This window comes from Triturus cristatus, chromosome 9, assembly GCF_964204655.1.
Source record: "Triturus cristatus chromosome 9, aTriCri1.1, whole genome shotgun sequence".
Lineage (NCBI taxonomy): Eukaryota > Metazoa > Chordata > Amphibia > Caudata > Salamandridae > Triturus > Triturus cristatus.
The window spans coordinates 343502607-343522096 of NC_140592.1; the positions used below are offsets into that span (position 1 = coordinate 343502607).

A 19490-nucleotide genomic window follows, 5' to 3' on the forward strand; every position below is an offset into this window, starting at 1 on the left:
CCTGCCTACAGCTGTTACTATCTTACACAGTGATCAAATTCCCAGACACCATGTGCACTAGAAGATTATTGTTCAATAAAAATATGTACTTGTTTGTAGATCACACACTAGACAATGTAATTGCTTCTAGGTTCTACAAAGAGCTGTCAGCAAGGTGATGATTCACACGGACTGGGCCTGGTTAAGGAACAGTTACATATACAGCGAGGACTAGTGTGTTTTAAACAAGAAATCTGACCCATACATTTTTAATTTCAACAATATAAGTTCCAAGATTTCGGCTTCCGAGGTGGGGTGGCAGGAGCTTTGTCTCATCCACTTATCAACTTTGGAACACCCTATCTGCTCATCTGAAGAGCATGTCCGACCTACTATCATTTAGGGAAGCCCTCAAAATGTGGCTTTTTACTCTGTAAATACAGTTTGCTTATGATTTTAGTTTGTTTTCTAGCCTCATATTTATTGATATTTTCCTGCCTTTGGGCATTAGCTTGCGTTTTATAAATATTACTGTCTGTGCTCTGGCATGTAAAATCTGTGTGACTCGAGTATATAGTGTTGGTGTATCCGTCTGTATTGGCAGACATCTTAGTATGTGAGATCAGGGGGCACAATTGGAAGTATGTCTGCCTACTCGTCAGTCTTTCCTTCTCTTTCTATGATATGTTCCTGATTAGATGGGAGGAGATGTGCTGATTGTGCTCAGATGTCGCCAAGACTACGGCGTTCTTTAATTTGGTGCTGAGCTGATGTTCATTGTTACAAGCAGTTAGGGTTCCACTTGCGTTTGCTGCTCGGTATATTGATTTTGTTGTCCTTTTTAGGTCTCGCCTACGCAGTGCGCATGCACTGCATAGGAGACCTTTAGCTGTCGTGCAGCTCTTTTTCCAAGCACATACTTGTGCTTGTGGCGGCATACGCCTTGCGTGAGGGCGCAGCGGCGCGCCACAAGCACGAGTATGTGCTTTGAAAAAGTGCAGACTGCTTTCTCAAGCGCGCCACGCGCACCAATCGCGGGTGCACCCCTCCGCCTCTCTCTCCTGCTGCAACCCGAGGCACGTGCGCTTGTTTTGTTTCTTGCAGACATGGGCACTGCTCATTCCTCCAGGCGGCTAAGGTTGTGTTTAAGATTTAAGATCTAGCTAGGCACGTTGGAATGTGGGCCCCAAGTACGGTCTATGTGCCAAGATAGATTGTTTTACAAACTGCTCCTGCACACCAACTTCATTCCCCTAATTTCCCTGGGGCGCTGTGATGGCTCGAGTTGCCCGTAATAACTTATTACAAACTACTAAGTGCATCGTTTTCGTATAACACATTCTGATGTTGGAACGCACTTGCAATAAGAAAATAAAATACAAAGTAATATAGGGAAATTACAGTCTCCACGTGTTATAAAGATGTTATGCAAAATGCCATCAGGATATAGGAAACAGGTTATAGGTCACACAGTCCATATTGTTAGCGGGCACATTCCTTGTCTAAGTGTCTTCCTGCACAGAGATGGCATTTCCCTCTTTATAAAGCGTGGAAACTGTAAATTCTCTATACAAACCTTCAAAGCTGCATTTTCCGGTACGTAATCCTTTGACACTATATTATTATTATTATTATTATTATTATTATTATTATTATTATTATTATTATTATTATTATTATTATTATTATTATTATTAGTAAAGCGCGATAGTCACCCGGAGGTATCCCAGCGCTGAAGAACCCTGAATTCACCAGGTCAAACGGAGCCAGAGACTAAGAAGGGCGAGGAACGAAGGCGGAAACTGAAGCAACAGGAGGGGAAGGGGGGGTACAGGATTAGGGAAAAAGATGAGTTTTTAACAGTTTCCTGAAGCGCAGGTATTGGGGTTCAAAACGTAGGTTACGGGGGAGTGCGTTCCAAAGGCGGGAGGCTTGAACCGAGAAGCGTCTTCCTCCTGCTCGAGTTTTTCTGAATCTAGGGATGTTCGTGAAGTTTTCTGCATTGGAGCGGAGGGGCCTAGAGTTCCTATAGGGAGTGACCATTTTACTGAGAACAGGAGGGCCTTGGTTCTGTAGTGTTTTATGAACGAGACATAAGGCTTTAAACTTGACTCTCTCCCTTATGGGGAGCCAATGGAGGAGTTTAAGGGCGGGCTTGGCAGAAGATCTGGCCGGGGCGTTGGTGATGATCCGGGCGGCCGCATTCTGAATCATCTGTAGTTTAGTAAGGGTAGCTTCAGGAGCACCCAGATAAATCACATTGCTATAGTCCAGTCTCGATATTATGAGACCTTGGACTAAAAGTTTTTGGGATTTAGGGGGGAGAAGGGGCAGGACTTTCCTCAGAGATTTTAAGAGGCCGAAGCAGGTCCCCGCCACCTTCTTGGCTTGTGAGATGAAGGAGAGATCGGAATCGATCCACACCCCCAGGCTTTTAACCTCTTTCTTAGGGTCAGGGGGCGGGCCCAGACAGACTGGCCAGCAGTCCAGAGGAAGTGAGGCTCCTTTTGGGCCCAGTATAAGGACCTCGGTTTTTGTCCCGTTAAGTTTTAGGGCTGATCTGTTCATCCAGTGATGAACCTGGGTAAGGCAGTTGAGCAGATCAGCTTTCTGTTGCTTGGGGTGGGACAAGGACACCACTAGTTGAGTGTCGTCGGCGTAGCTGACGACGCTCACTCCGAAAGGGATAATAACCTCCTCCAATGTGGACATATAGATATTAAATAAAGTGGGGCTCAGGGAGGAGCCCTGAGGAACACCACATTGGAGGGGCATTTCGGAGGAGCGGGCGTTCTTTTCCCAGATCTGGTAAGAGCGTTGGGCCAGGAAAGATGAGAGCCAGGATAAGGCTGTTCCTTTCACTCCCACCCTAGCCAGTCTTTCGATAAGAAGTTGGTGGTCAACTGTATCGAACGCTGCACTGAGGTCGAGGAGGATCACTGCCACTGATCCTCCCCCATCCAATAGTGCTCTTGCCTCCTCTACAGCAGCCAGGAGGGCGATATCCGTGCCCTGTCCAGGTCGAAAACCTGTCTGGGAGCTTTTTAATTTATTATTGGCCTCTAGGAACTGAGAGAGTCTCCTATTGACCAATTTTTCTGCGACCTTGCTTACTCCCGGCAATAGGGAGATGGGTCGGTAGTTAGCCAGATTCTCGGGGTCCAACGTAGGTTTCTTCAGCAGGGCTTTTACCACCGCCTTCTTCCAGCTTGGGGGTACAGCTCCTTGTTGGAGAGAGGTATTAATCAGGTGGGTCAGGGAAGGGATGATAGTGGGGGCTACCTCTTTAAGGTTACGGATAGGAGCAGGGTCACTAGGGGAGCCGCTCTTCATAGAGTTGAGCACATTTGATACCTCATCCACCGTGACCTGGCCCCATGTGGACAGGTAGGTGGAGGTGTGTGGGCAAACGATGTTTTCCTCGGGGCTGGAGGGGGGGATAGTTTCCAGAATAAGTCTGATTTTATCGTGGAAGAAATTGGCCAGTTCCTGGCATTTCTTCAGGTCTGCTTCAGGGTCGGCAATGGGTCTTAATCCTTGTCCTTGGGGTTTAGACAGCTCTTTAAGGATGGCGTAAGCTTCCTTACTGGAGCAACCTGCATTCTCTATTCTCTCCTGAAAAAACATACTTTTGGTTTTATGAATAGTAGTTTTATAAGTCAGGAGAGAAGTAGAGTAGAGGATTTTGTTAGTCGCTGTTTTGTCGCGCCTCCATGCGCGTTCGGTTTTTTTACACTCTTGCCGCAGAGTTTTAAGCTCAGGAGTGTACCATAAAGCGGGTGGTATTCTTTTAGGTTGTTTAAGGGTGGTAACTATCGGGAGCAACGTATCCAGTGAGGAAGTGATCCAGTCGCTGAACTGTTTGTCAGCTATATTGGGATCAGATGAAAGCGCAGGAGTGGACTCTGCAAGAGAGGCGGCCCAGGTCTCCGGAGATAGTTTGCGCCATTGTCGATCGGTGACTTCGGTTTTTGGGATCGAGTAAGTGCGAGTGGAGATTTCCCAAAAAAAAGGTACCAAAAAGTGGTCCGTCCATGGTAAGGACAGCGGAGGATCAGAGGTCATTGTTGCTATGTTGGTGAGGATCGGGTCTAATAGGTGGCCTTTATCATGAGTAGGCTCTTTATTCACTAGACGGATGTCTAGAGATGTTAGATCGATCCTAATGTCCGATGCTGCTCGATCCATGGGGTCCAGAAAATGGACGTTCAGGTCACCTAGTATGAGGAAATTGGGGGCCGAAGAAGCTAGTTGTGAGCTGGTTTCGACAACAGCGTTGATGAAATTACCCGGGGCCCCTGGTGGGCGGTAGATTAGAAGTCCTGCCAGGGTAAGAGCTGGGGCGACTTGGATGGAGAATTGGCCGCTCTCACAGTCCTCAATACCAGCGTTGGTCATGCGGCAGGTAAATTGTTCCCTGTGGATAATGGCTATCCCGCCTCCTCTCCCTCTTGGTCTATTAAGAGTTTGACAGATGTACCCGGTGGGGAGGGCCGTGACAACATCTGCATCGGTATTGTCAGAGAGCCATGTTTCCGTTATGAACAGAAGGTCAAGCTCCTGGTTCTGAATCAGGAGGTTCATTTCGGTAGCATGTTTGGGGAGGGAGCGGCAATTAAGAAGTCCTAGTTTCAGAGCAGAAATGGGTGGTTTTGAGGTGGAAATCAGAGTGCATTGTGAGCAGGTAGAGAATGCCTTACCTGCAGTAAGCGAGTGGTGACAGGCTAGGGTATTCTTGGGTCGTAGGTTATATAAGGTGTCCGCTGTATACGTTACTCGATCCTGAGGGGTGCCAGGCATAGTGACGGGGCCTAGGGCCTTCTGGGCCCGGACGGGCCCAGACGGGCTTGCCTTTGGCGCGCCTTCGGCGCGCTGACGGCGCGCCCGCTGCGCCCGTCCGCTGCGCGTCCGGTAGTTGCACATCCTATATGTACGAGAAAAAGGGGCGGGTGGGCGTGGCCTAGAGTGGGCGTGGCCTCTCTCCCTCGCCGAGAGTGGCGGCAGGGAAGTATGTTGGTCGCTTAACGTTGCAGCGAAGGAGTCGCTGTTTTGTTGACTCAGAGCCCGCTTCAGGAGGAGAACGGGTGAGTGAAGTGAAATTAAAAAAGAAATACAGAGTATTTTCGGCGCTTTTGTGACACAAATACAATTTTTAAAAATGAAGGTTTCTTCTCCCGGCTTCCGCCTCAGGAGCTTTCAAGATTCTAAGCGAGTTGCGCTGAAGGCAGCGTTTAAGTACCAGGGGTGGCGGGTGGGCGTGGCCTAGAGTGGGCGTGGCCTCTCTCCCTCGCCGAGAATGGCGGCAGGGGAGTATGTTGGTCGCTTAACGTTGCAGCGAAGGAGTCGCTGTTTTGTTGACTCAGAGCCCGCTTCAGGAGGAGAACGGGTGAGTGAAGTGAAATTAAAAAAGAAATACAGAGTATTTTCGGCGCTTTTGTGACACAGATACAATTTTTAAAAATGAAGGTTTCTTCTCCCGGCTTCCGCCTCAGGAGCTTTCAAGATTCTAAGCGAGTTGCGCTGAAGGCAGCGTTTAAGTACCAGGGGTGGCGGGTGGGCGTGGCCTAGAGTGGGCGTGGCCTCTCTCCCTCGCCAAGAATGGCGGCAGGGAAGTTTGTTGGTCGCTTAACGTTGCAGCGAAGGAGTCGCTGTTTTGTTGACTCAGAGCCCGCTTCAGGAGGAGAACGGGTGAGTGAAGTGAAATTAAAAAAGAAATACAGAGTATTTTCGGCGCTTTTGTGACACAGATACAATTTTTAAAAATGAAGGTTTCTTCTCCCGGCTTCCGCCTCAGGAGCTTTCAAGATTCTGGCGTTCATTGTATGTTGTTTGCTTTTACAAGCAGCGGCGCAATGTTCGTCACAAAAATGTTTTACAACTTTATTTCACGTTCACTTTATAAACAGTGGCGCGACGTTGCATGTCGTTTAACCAACCTCAGCGTTTCATTAGGTCTCGACCTTGCTATCGCGTAAACGATCGCAAAGCGAGACTATAGAAAGCGGGTTTGAAAAGTGCTCCCAAAAAGCGGATTGCATGGCTAGCACGCGCACAATCCTGCACATCATGCCGCCATGCAATCCGCCTTTTGGGAGCACTTCAAAGGGTCCGCTCCCCCGCCCCCAAGCGCGCACGCGCCGCCGGGCTTGTCTTGTTTTTCTTTTTTTTTTTTAACTTCAAGCGCGAGGCGCGCGTGCGGCCAATGCTTGTTTTTTAATGCACAAACCTCTTTCTGCTGCGAGACCGTTAAAAATAGGATGTGTAGCATTTCTTTGTGTTGCCCGCTGTCCCTCATTTGTTATTGCTGTTTTTGGTGGAAAGCAAAGTGGGCACTGCAGTGTCTGGGGCGCGCAATATTTATAGTGTTGTAAGCCGTGATTGTAAAGATTCCAGACCTGTAGAAAGCTGCCATCTCTGATGCATGTTTTTGCCGCAGCTATATTTGTATTGCATCGACACAGGACTGGGATAGTAATTAAATCGGAAATGGCAGCATTCGAGGTCGATTCGTTTTAACATGTATTAAAAAATTATGGGTAAAATCGTGATCCTCGCAGGGAACTCTACAGTGCCTGAGCGCATCACATACTTTTGGGGCTAACTGATGTTTTCTCTGAATCCTTTCTCCGGCAGGATTCCTGGCTTGCACACATTGCAGGCTGCAACCTTCCTCTCCCTCGTTACAGTTTCCTTCACTTCAAAGCCTGGAATGTAAGATCTGATCTTCTCAAGCCCACAAGGCAGACGTGGTTGCAGATGTTGTCCATTACGGTGCCTGCTTTCAGAACCGTGCTTTTCCCCCCATGTGAAGACACAATTTTAAGAGCTATTAACATATCGGATTTTTTTAACTGATAACTTTTTTAAGGCTTCTCAGCAAAAATGCTTAATTTATTGGCATTGATGCGCTTTACACATGCGTAAATGCCCCACTGATCACTGGTGTTTGCTACCCTTTGTCAAGCAAAGTTTCCTGTGAACTCGATGTATGCTTTCTGTTTAAGTCCAGTCCCTGAGTGATACACATCACAATGGAGCAGGGTCTGAGACTCCCGGGCTCGTTAATTTCTTTCGACACATTGGTGAGACAGGGCAGTAAATGTTAGCTATTTTCAAAGCACACTTTGTTTCCGATTTGTTCGGCTATCAATATCACTTTCGGGAATGTTTTTTGAACTGTTGACTTTAAATGGTTTCCTGGGTGCACGACAGTGTATGTTGCAACACACTTCACCCGCAATTTAAAACGTAACCCCCATAATCAGTGCGTTTCCGAAAAAAGTTCCTTCTAGTAGTTCAACCTCTTGATTTTTATATTGCATTTGTAATTGCATTTATATAGCGCTTACTATCCCTGACGAAGCGTCGAAATTGGTAAGAGATAAAAAGTGCCTTCACATTTTAAATATTTTGTTAAGTTTCCCATGCTCTTTGCTAAATACTTGTTCAAAATCATCTTGCATTGTTTCTTGTTTTGGACACATACCATACAAATACTTAATTTGACGTCAGATAAAGACTGCCTTGATGCTACAGTTTTCTGTCATAGCCTGTATGGTCTCCAACATGATATTTGTTCACTCTTAGTTTAATGTTCTTCTGTCACGGTCTTGTTAAATTTCTGTTTGAAAATGCACGTGACTGACTTATTTATCCCAGGGTTCACTTTAGGTCCACAGATTACGCAAACTGTTAAGATGTTTTTCTTTGGCTGTAGTAGAAGAGAGAGATGGTTTGCAAGGGACAATTAGGGTGTTTGACATGAGATATATTTTCATAGAGTGGTGACGGCTTGGATGGCAAGCAAGCATTAAAAATGCAATAGGTCTCGCCTTTCATTAAGTTAAAGCCATTTGCTTTGCTATACAATACCATTAGCAAAGCAAATGGCTTTAACTTAATCAAAGGCGAGACCTATTGCATTTTCAATGCTTGTTTTTAGATAGTGGCTTTTACATATACATATCTCTGCTTGCGTGGCATTGCGTTGGAACTATGTACTTCTAATCGGAAAAGCACATATCTCAGATTCTCGCCTATTCACTCTACGTGCTTTACTGCTTTAGCGTTGTGCATGTAGCTGTCCCACATTTAAATATCGCTTTCACTTTCACAAATCGCGGTCCCATATTCAGCCGGTGAAAGGCGGAGTGCTCTGTTGGAAAGTGGGCTCACGCCGCATCTCGGTGATCGGAGTGACAGTTGTTTTATTCCCATTGTTGGCTGATATTTCATTAACTAAAGTTATTGTTGAGAAAACATTAGCCTTAAACAGACTGCACGCGTACTCTCCCAGGGATCGCTGACAAAATATGGCTGCTATATGAGGATGTGGGCAGAGTGAAATAAACGAGCTCAAGGCTACGGAATATGTTACAAAAACCTATCATTAGTTAGATATGGACATTATTCTGAGGTTTTTAAGAGCTCACTGTAATTAAATTGAGAATATCACTGCACAAACAACATTCATTTTTCAAATGCATGATTGCTTTCGGTAGTCAGAGCGGAGGGAAGGGTAGGAATAGTCTAAATGGGATACAAGGGTGCACTGGAGAAGTGAAGTTAGAAAGGAGGAATCGTATCTGCGCCGTGTTTAGAAGACAAGTCATGCTAATGCCGTTTGTGTTACTGAGACACAGTTCTGTTATTTCATACTGAAATCAACAGCGGAATAAGATGGAATAAACAAAAGAGTGAAGATGGCCAACCGCTGGGGCTCGAGATCGCCGTTTTGGCATAAATCCCAGCAAAGCCACTCAATCTAGCCATCGCATATTAGGAACCGAAATAAACGATCACTACATCTCCCATAGCGGACAATGGAGCCCAGGGTTCTGCTCGATAACACGTATAAAATAACACTTTTCACCAGTAGCATGGATACCACCACCATTCTTCATTCCCCATCGACAGTTGAAATTATGACTTTCATTTTACAAGTAATATAAGAACAGAAGCACAGGTATTTTCCGCTTTGCTTTCTTTACCCCTTAGAATCACCAGGTAATTTTGTTTTACACTGTGCCAGATAACTTTCAAAGAAGGCTATATTGTTAAGAAACAAGCATTTGCAATGCTATAGGTCTTGCATTACTGAAAGTTTAAGCTGTTGGCGTTGCTAATAATAATGCAATGCCAATAGCTTAAACTTTCAGTAATGCGAGACCTATTGCATTGCAAATGCTTGTTAGAGCAGATTCCCTTTAACTTGTTTGTCTGTGCATGCCATCCCCTGCTTTTCGGTGTGCAAAGCACACCCCGTCCTCGTTTGACCATGACAGGAACCTTGTGACAAACAAAAACGCCAATTACCTCCGTTACGAAGCTCCAGTTACTTCAGCAGAGGGCGGCACAGTGTGCAGCCAGCATACATTTTGGTCTAAGATCCCTAAAGGCCTTCCTCCCCATACAAAGCATTGCACTGCTGTCTGTTCTCTTTTCCTTTCTACTCCAGGCCACCCCTGGGAAGCAGCTGTGCTCTCTGGATAATACTTAGTGTTAGGGGGAAGGGATTGAAGAGGTGGAGTTGTCACCGTCATAAAACTGGGGTGGCTGTTAAGCCTCAAATAAATAACAAGCATTTGCAATGCAATAGGTCTCGCATTTGTGAGAGTTTGAGCTATTGGCATTGTAAATTACCATGCCTTTCTATTTATGTGTTGGTTTTTAAAACATAAATAAAAGACATTGTCATTTACAATACCAATACCTTAAACTCTCGCAAATGAGAGACCTATTGCATTGCAAATGCTTGTTAATAGGGCTTGCTGTCATCGATGCTGTCATCCAGAAGCTCTCTAAATTAAAAGTGTTTTTATTTCCCAACTCTTTGGTGTTTGTTTTTTTTTGCCAACAAAAGGATGAAAAGCGGAGGCAGCCCAATTTTATGCGACGCAAAAACACACTGTTGGGACGGGCAAGTGACGCATTTGAAGCAAATGATGCAGAAAATTGTGACAGATCCACAAAGTAAACATAACACGGTAGGGGAAAGTGCACAAACAGATGCCCTTAACAGAATTTGAGAGTCGGCTGTAATCATTAGCAAATCACTATCTAGTAATTAAGAATAATTAAACTGCGATCTCAGAGGGGCGGTGGGGAGAGATAAATAAAAAATAAAAAAGGAACACGGTTGGGATGGGCAAGTGTAGCATCTGAAACAAATGATGCAGAGAATCGTGCCGGAGCCACAATGTACACATAACACAGGAGGGAGAAGTGCAAGAACAGACTCCTTTAACAGGGTTCGAGCCTCGACATCTGCTGTAATTATTAGCAACTCACTATCTATTCATTAAAAATAAATAAATAAACCGCGATCTCGGAGGGGCGAGAGACAAATAAAAAAGACACACGGTTGGGATGGGCACGTTTATCATCTGAAACAAATGATGCAGAGAATCATACCGGAGCCACAAAATAAACATAACACGGGAGGGGAGAGTGCAGGAACAGACACTCTTAACAGGGTTCGGGCGTCGGCTGTAATTATTAGCAATTCACTCTCTATTAATTTAAAAAAAAATAAACCGCGATCTTTGAGTGGCGTGGGGAGAGACAGATAAAAAATGTTTTTGAAACACACTGTTGGGCGGGCAAGTGTAGCATCTGAAGCAAATGATGCAGAGAATCGTGCGGGAGCCACAATGTAAACCTAACACAAGAGGGAGAAGTGTACGAAAAGACGCCCTTAACGGGGTTCGAGCCTCGACATCAGCTGTAATTATTAGCAAATCACTATCAATTAAAAATAAATAAACCGCAAGCTCAGAGGGGCGGTGGGGAAAGACTAATATCAATATTAAAAAAAAAAAAATGTAAAAGCCCCTTGCGCCTTAAGCATACGCACACAATATTTCAAAAAAAGAAATTGCCACAAGCCCCACGCGCCTCTAGCCGAGAACAGATTAGGTAAACGTGAACAATAGAAGGGAATGCACCCCACACGCAAGACACATGCACTAGTAAAAAAAAAAAATAGTGCTGAATGTTAATATAAAACCCACAGTCTCCCGCCGTCAGTAAAACATCCAGTCTAGGTGGGCGTGGTCTAAAGTGGACAGAATGGCAACCTGGAGGGGCTAAGGACACTGTGGTGCAATCAACAAACTATGTTTAACATAAACACCGACGAGAAACAACGCTCGCCAATGAAAATTACAGGCAGAGCAGAGACACAAAGTCTAAAACCGTATTGATTCCAAGAGGCCCTCGCATAGCGAGAGCAGTGCGTGTGCGCTGCTAACGCCAGGCGAGACCTAAAAAATTTCTCATTCTGTTTCATGAAAAGGAGGACACGAGACTTTAGGGTTAATGTTAATGAAGCTCACAAAAGGGATTTAAATGTCATTCAGTGTCATGCGCCATTGGATCTATTTTATAATCGAAGTTTGTTGCGCTAATAAGAGCTTGTTTTATATAGCGCGTAATATTACACTTGTTCTGTTTCTGAGCACATTAAATGACTCGGAAGGGTGAGCTGCTTTTGCTGTGATGCAGCTTCTGTTCACTGCAGAGCATTTTTCTCACTGAGGCATCTTGCCGATAGAAATTGCAAATTACCCTTGTACCACAATTTTCCCTTTATGCATGCCTCATGAGAGGAATTCTATTTTTTTTTTTTTTTTTTACTACTTAACTACATCTCACTCACACTACCAATACAAGAAAGCGCACTGTATCCAAATTTGCACAAGTTCATTGGTGTATATTTTATTTTATCTGTTCTCCTGTTTGAGCCTGTGTTCTGTGACAGTTGGTATCTGTACCATTGATGTTCCAAATGTATGTTTCATGCTTCAGTTAGCCAGTGTGCATATATTATGGTAATGCCTTTGTCTAACATTTCGTCCTGTATAGCGTCATACTGCGATCTGTCGCCTACACAACTTGGTCTGCGCTATTGAAGGTTCCACATACATAAAAACTTCATTATATTACTTCCATAGTGCTTTCATAACCCCATTCAAATCAAGAAGTGCTTCAGAATGATGATCAAGTCACTAACCCACAAGTGTCATTTGTACAGCACTTTGTGCTTGTAGAGGTAATTGAAGCTCTTTATCCGGGCTCTCTTCGGTGCATGGTTGAAGGGTGTTTTTTGTTTTTTTTGTTAGATCTATATGGCAAGAGTTGGGTACAATGAATGCAGCCTATAAAAAGGATGAAGTTGAATCTGTGAGCTTTGTGGTATAATGGAGTTGATGTTATCGGATAGCATAAATATAGAGGCAACCACTACATCTTTGGGACATCTGTTGTACAAGGATGATGGTAAACTTTGTGTGGTCCAGATGTTCAGCCATTACGTTGGGATGAAAAAGGTTGTGTGGAATAAATAATTAAGCAGCTTTACGGTAATCGTGGTTTGTCCTGTGTGGTTGTTGCCATAACCTTCAATGTCAATGTGCTGAAGCCTGTAGGACTTCCATCCACAAAATCAAGTGTTACACTACCCAGATTTGCTTTGCTGTGGTCCGGAGTCAGTATCTTTAGTTCACTTTATATGGGGTCTAGAATTTAGTAGGTTGACTCTTATTTTGGAAAAAGTCATATTTGTATTGCCTTTCTGAATTCTCACTGCTTGTCATTACTTTCTTCCGTAAGGTGTTCCTTAATTTATATGTTTGTACTGAGAACAAAAATATCCCCATCCTGAAGGCAGGATGGTTAGTAGTTTCATCGTAGAGTTTGAATTCAGATTGTAGAAAAGATGGCAATTTCCAATAGGTTTCCCTGTGGACAAAGCAGTGATCTTCCAAGGATATTTTTTGCGTCCATTGCAGTTCCTTGAAGGTATGTGTGCTATGGTAAAATTTGTACACGTTTAAGGACATATGTGGCGGCTACATTCTGTACTCTTTTAAGTGCATTAATCAGGTGTATTCTAATCCCAATTTAGCTTGTTTGCACAATCTGTTCTTGACAGATTACTAATGCTGCTGACGTCTGACCTCTAAGGGTTTAGCCCAGACACAGGAAGATCTGTCAGAGCATTCTCATGATGTTGAGTGTGCTTTTTGCTAAATTATTATTATTTTTTTTTAAATAACTGTTTATTAACATTAAAATCTGCAGCAGTTACAGCAATCGTGATCTTTGCTACATTTTTGACTTGACTTTCAAATGAGAGTTTGGAGTGCAGGATCACTCCCAACTTCTTTATTTCTGCAGATATAGTGAGAGGAGGTCAGGCTGTGGCTGTGGCATAATTTTTCTAGAGTATACAGGTTAGGATGTCCTGTTTTAGCAGAGTTTGGTTTCAGATGATTTTGTAGTATAGATGTGTACACTGCATGTAGTCATTCAGTGAATCCTGAGGCCTTGAAATTCTGATGTTTTTCCAGTTTAAAAATAATGTTTCTTCCGCATGGTTGTTACAATTTAGTTTGAAGGATTTAATTAGCTCAGGGTGCAATGTAAGCTATGTTTTGACAAAAAAGAGGTTAAACCTTGGGAGGCACCTTTGATGAAAGGTGTGAAGGTAATGACAGTGGCAGCTCCTCTGCTAAGGTGGAGGATCATTGCCCCACTGCTCCTTTTCCTGGTGCTGGGCTGCTCTGCTGACAGAGCAGGGGCTGGGGGAGGGTGGGGGGTGGTTTTCCCACTCAGTGTGCATGAATGTTCCCTCCACCCCCATCCGGTGGGAGCTGCTCCTGGGTATTGATATGTTTTCTGTCAGTAGGTGACAAATTTAATCCATTTAATGCATACCTTTATATCCCTGTACCATGTAGCTTTTTGCATGGTATTCGGTGGTTCACAGTATACGAAGCTGCTGACATTTTAAATATGAGTAATGTGGCAACTCAGTTTGAATTACTTTGTTCTTGGTGTCATCCCAGGCAGCAGTTAGTGCTGACTTGGTACCTCTTTAAGAACCGAATCCAGTCTCTTGATTGGAGAGAAGATTCTATTTTGTTGATTAACTCTAAAATCTGGATAAGGGCTGCTTTTATCAACTAGCTTACTCAAAAATGGAATGTTTGATACTAATAAATGTTAGTTATAGAACATTAGTTCACAGTGCAGTTTTCCAGTTAATAGTGACTTGTTAAGGATGCCTCAGGCCAGCATAGCTGCAGAGATGGCTTTGAGATTTTTCTTGAAAATAATTATATATATATATATATATATATATATATATATATATATATATATATATATATATATACACACACTGAAAAAAACAAAGGTTACCGGGACGTTATAGTTGAACTGATATTTCACTCATACAAAACCAGAGAAATTTAGCAGTTACGCCCCGCAATGTACTGCTTATGACCTCACATATTACATCACTCATAACATCTCAAATGACATCACTCATGACATCATCCTGTGACTGTGAGTGTTTCTATAAAGTTCGAGTGTTAAAAAAAAATATATATATATATATATATATATATATATATATATATATATATTTAATATATACACTGAGGTGTATTGATGAATCAGTGGGTGTATGAGTGCCTCTTTGGATGATTTAGTAGGTGTGTGACTGACTGTATGTGACTGAGTGTATAAATCAGTGGTTATATGGGTCTCAGTGAATTTATGGGTGGGTGACTAATTTGTGTGAATGTCTGTATCGGTCTTTCTGTTTGTGTGTAAGTGGCTGCATGAGTTGGTGGGTAGGTACATGAGTGACTATATGGGTTATTGATTGGTTGTCGGAGTATCTGTATGGGTGTATGAGTGTCTGTGTAGATGGGTGAGGGTGTGTGCGACTCCCTGCATGGATGAGTGAGTGGGTGAATCACTGGCTGTATGGGTTTGTGGGTACTTCTGAGAGGGGATGTATGGGTGAGTGAGTGTGTGTATGGCTGTGTCAGTGAGTGAATGGATGTGGCAGTGGTCTATGGGTGAGTAACTACATATGTGAAAGGCAGTATAGGTGAGTGTTGGATTATATTAGTGACTGTATGTGTGAGAGTGATTGCGGGAGTGGATGTATGGGTGTGTGTGTGGTGTGTCAGTGACTGTAAAGGTGAGTACGTATCTGTTAGTATCTGTATGAATAAGTGAATTGGTGTGTGTATAACTGTATAGGTGAGTAAGTGGCGGCTGTGTGATTGACTATGGTGAGTAGGTGTGTGAGTAGCTCTATGGGTGACTGAGAGTCTGTGAGTGACTGTGTGAGTAGATATATCAGTGGCTTCATTAGTGAGTTGGTGTACGAGTAGCTGTATGGGTGGGATGTGTGTGCAGACCTATGAATCAGTGAGTGGGTATGTAGGTACTGGTATGAGTGGTCTATGGTTTTGAGAATGGTAGTGTGACAGTTCGAGTGGGTGTATTCAAAGGTTACATGGGGGTGTGAGTGGCTTCGTCGGAGATTCTGTGAATGATGTCATCAGTGATGTCATTGACCCTGTCATGAGTGATGTAATATGTGAAGTCATAAGCAGTGCATTGTGGGGGCGCGAGTTATAGTTAGCTCAGCTAACTATGGCTGCTGAATTTGGTTTAGTACGAGTGAAATATCAGCCTTACTATAACGTCTCTGTAACCTTTGGCTTTTTCAGTGAATTTTTAGAGTTTTTTAAATGCTAATTGTTAACATAGTCTCAGTATCCTTTTTCTTTTTTTCTTCAGTTTTCAAGGTTTTTTAACAATTCTATTTCCTAATTGTAACGTCCATTTTTTTTGTAAGTGAGCCTCTAAGATTTTCGTACTTTCTTTCTATAATTAGATATTGTGTATTATATTGATATATTACACCACTCGTTTTTTGATTTCATATGTGTTTATCAGAAAATACATTAATAACTTTTTATTTTTAGCAATTTTGTAAGTCGGCACAACATTGTTCCATTTACTGTGGAGACTCGTCAGTAAATGTATTTCACATACTGAAAAAGACATTTAAAGACCTTTTTTAAATAAAAAAAATAAACTATTTTATTTGCGACTAATGATGTCACTGCGATGTCGGTAGTTGCAAAGGGCACGTGGTTTATACAAAGTGTAAAACATGTATATGGACCCATTCTACAGTATATTGAACAGTAGAGCTTTGTTAGTATACTTTTCAAACTCATATTTTTGTAGTGATTTTACAGAATAGTTGCCTTCAAACACTATTTTCAGTTTCCATGAAGACAGCTGAAGTACCGATGACGTCGCTAATCGCAATCCCTGCGGACAGGTTGCCAAAATGGAAAACAAAAGCAGACATTCAACGACCACTAACACATCCAAAAATATGTAAAACAAATCCATTCTGAACCTTGCCTTACACATATTACTATATTCATACTTCTTTCAAAGCATGTTTAAACTTCTATTTTTGTACTAAGCTTCTTTAAAACACCATCTTTCAGACCTATTTTCAGTTTTTGCGGTTATTCGGGACGCCGCTATGATGTCGTTAACCGCGACAATTAAGCTTTCTCCATAAAGTGAGAACACGTATATGCACACATACTACAGTGTTTTACACACTAGGGGTTTCTTACAGTATTCTCTAAAATCATGTTTTTGTACAGAGTTTCTATAAAAACTATCTGTAAAACCTATTTTATTTTTTCGCTGTGACTCTGAAGATTGCGTTGATGTCGGTTATCGCGATTCCCAGGAGAAGTCTCGAAAGAGGAAAACAAAAGTAGCCATTCAATGACCACCAACTCATCCAAAAAATGTTAAAAAATCCATTCTGAACATTGCCCTACACACATTACTATATACATACTTCTTTCAAAGCATGTTTAAACTCATATTTTTGTACTACGTTTCTTTAAAAATCATCTTTCAGATCTATCATCTGTTTTCACGGTTATTTGGGATGTCGAGATGATGATAACAGAGATGATTGCGCCTTTTCCATAACATGAAAACACATATATGAAGTCACATTATAGTATTTTACATGCTAGAGGTTTATTGCTGTACACTTCAAACTCCTGTTTTTTTAGGGAATTTCTAGAACAACCATCTATAAAACCTATTTTTTGTTTTTGCGGTGAGACCTAGATCGCGATGATCTCTGCAGGTACGTTGCAAATGCAGAAAGCAAAAGTAGGAATTCAATAGCCACCACCATATAAAAAATGTATAACTATATAATTCTAACCATCACAGCGGATAACTAACTATATAAATAACTCTAAAAACATTTATCAATATCTCTATACCAATACATACTAGTAATTCATTGATATATTTTAAAAATGTTCACCAATATTCGTGACGCCGTTGATAGTTGCGATGACCCCGCAATGGTACTCGGGGGACGCGCTGGCGGTCGTGTCGTCGTCGCGAATATCGTGCGCTATTTAAAAAACAATTTTGGACATATAACTTCTGTCACTAACACCTCCCTTTCTCAACCATGGCGTCAGAGTATTTTTAGCCCTGGCAATCCATCCCAATAGATAAAATGGCAGCTGAAACTTTCTGTTCAGGTCACGTCCAGCCAATCAGAGCATTCCCGTTGGCACGTGCATTCGTGATTCATCGCGAAACCACCGCAAAATATCCGCGGCCAGAGATATCACTATAAATTTCAACTTTAATGTCTCAAAAACGACTCAAAGGATTTTCACCAAATAAGCAAAAGGCCCTTCCTTGACCCAACATCTACCTCCCTGACAAATTTGGTGCAAGTCCGTTCAGTTGTTTGGGCTGGAGAGGTAGCTAAAGGTTCCAATGGGAATTACCATTACAAACGCAACTTTATTTTGCACCTCAAATTCTTGTTCCCCCACTGCACAGATCACCCCCAAACTTTCTCAGTCAATAGTACCCACCGTGATACTTTTTGAGCAAAATGTTATGCTGATTGGTCAAACTACGCCAAAGTTATTGCCAAGTCAAATAAGCATTGGCATAGCCAATAGATCTCGCCTTTGGGACCTTATAAGTATTTAGTTATGCAGCACAATATCCTTACTGCAACAACATTAATTGTTGAATGGCTAAACACTTATAAGGTCCCAAAGGCGAGACCTATTGGCTATGCCAATGCTTGTTTTAATTGCTGCTGGGTCAATGACCCGGGCGAATCTAGCCCACTTTAAGCCCTGTTCTTAGCTGCCACGTGAATGTATGCCACGTGTGATACATTCAGTTCTGTTTACTTAGCCAACAGTACTGTGAATGCTGGGATTTGTAGTTTTCTTTTTACCATTATAAGAATAACTTTACACCACCTTATAGCAATGTGTCTGAACACTTGAAGGGTAAAGAAAATCTGTGCCCTTCTCCGAAGGAGCAGCTTCAAATGGAACCTCGCTTTATGTTGGTCTATGGGCTTTCATGGGGTACATTAATATGTTTAATAAATGCAGTGTATTTTTTTCTCTATGGAAACTAGCTACGATACAGATTTAGACTCCTGTGAGGCAACCCTTGGGATAGAGGCAGAAGCTAGAAAATCGGAATAGATATTGTCAGCTATAGATTGTTCTGTATTACATTGAGTGTTCTACCCTTATATATAGAACACACGTTTTTTATTTAAAAGCTTAGACATATTTTTAAATGCACTTTCTACAGTGCATTTCAGGGTAATTGAGAAGTTTCACTTTCGTTCATTCTGGGAAACTTTTCTAATCAGACACAGTGAAGTTGAAGCCGTAAATAGTGTTTGCATTTCTGCACCTGGTACTGTGCTCTGCCATTATTTGTTGGACCATACACGAAGCACGGAGATGACGTATGACATGAGGTATAAGGCCACGAGTGAACCTTCTCCGGACGTCATCAATGGCCTCAACAAAAGCTACGTCCTTGCGAGGAGATTGGCGCCCCTTGGAGCTTTTCACATTCAGCATCATGGTGACCGTTAACCGGAAGTACCGGACAGGGGCAATGCATCCGTCTTCAAAGGGCATGAGGTGTTAAGATCATGGCGGCTATTTGAAGCTGGAACAAAAGCACATAATTGTGGACAATAAATCAGTTGCAAAGAGGCCCCCTCCTTCTCGCAGCCAGTGTAGAGGATGCGGAGAACGAACCATAAAAGTAACGAGAGCCCTTCAGCCTCCTGCCGCTGGGAGAGCGACCACACCTCCTAAGAGTGCACAGGTTATATCACCCCCCCCAGCAGCCTTGGAGCCCAGCTGTGACACTTCTGCCCATTAAGAGAGCAGTTGAGTGGACAAAAGGTTTTCTGCCCCCCCTTAATAACAGATTCTTTTGACCATCCGTCTTATGAAGATCCCCCCCCTCCCCCATGACACTGGGTTTGTTTGCTATTTGGGATTTCTTCTCACAGAGCCACTCATTCTTTGCGGACATGTGTGCAGAGGAAACGAGGCTGGAAATGGGGGAGGAGGGTGTGAGAGGTGGAATTGCCTGGAGGCGCTATGTGAGAGAGAGACGGGGAAAGGCACTGATAAGGGAAAGTTTAGCAGATTGCCTGATCCCAGGACCTCCAGACTACCAACTTGAAAGGTGATTGCACTCTGCCGTGCAGAAGCATGAACTAACAAGCATTGGCTGCGCATGAGCGGCCGCGAGACGCGATCTGTGGTGGGGGAGGGGGAGAAGCGGGGGGG

General features: G+C 43.0%; 1 protein-coding gene across 2 annotated transcripts in view; it reads left to right on the forward strand.

Annotated features, from left to right (window-relative positions):
• RAD54L2 (RAD54 like 2) overlaps positions 1-19490 on the forward strand; it is a 682650-nt gene that overhangs the window by 45898 nt on the left and 617262 nt on the right. The gene's annotated exons all lie outside the window — the stretch shown is intronic.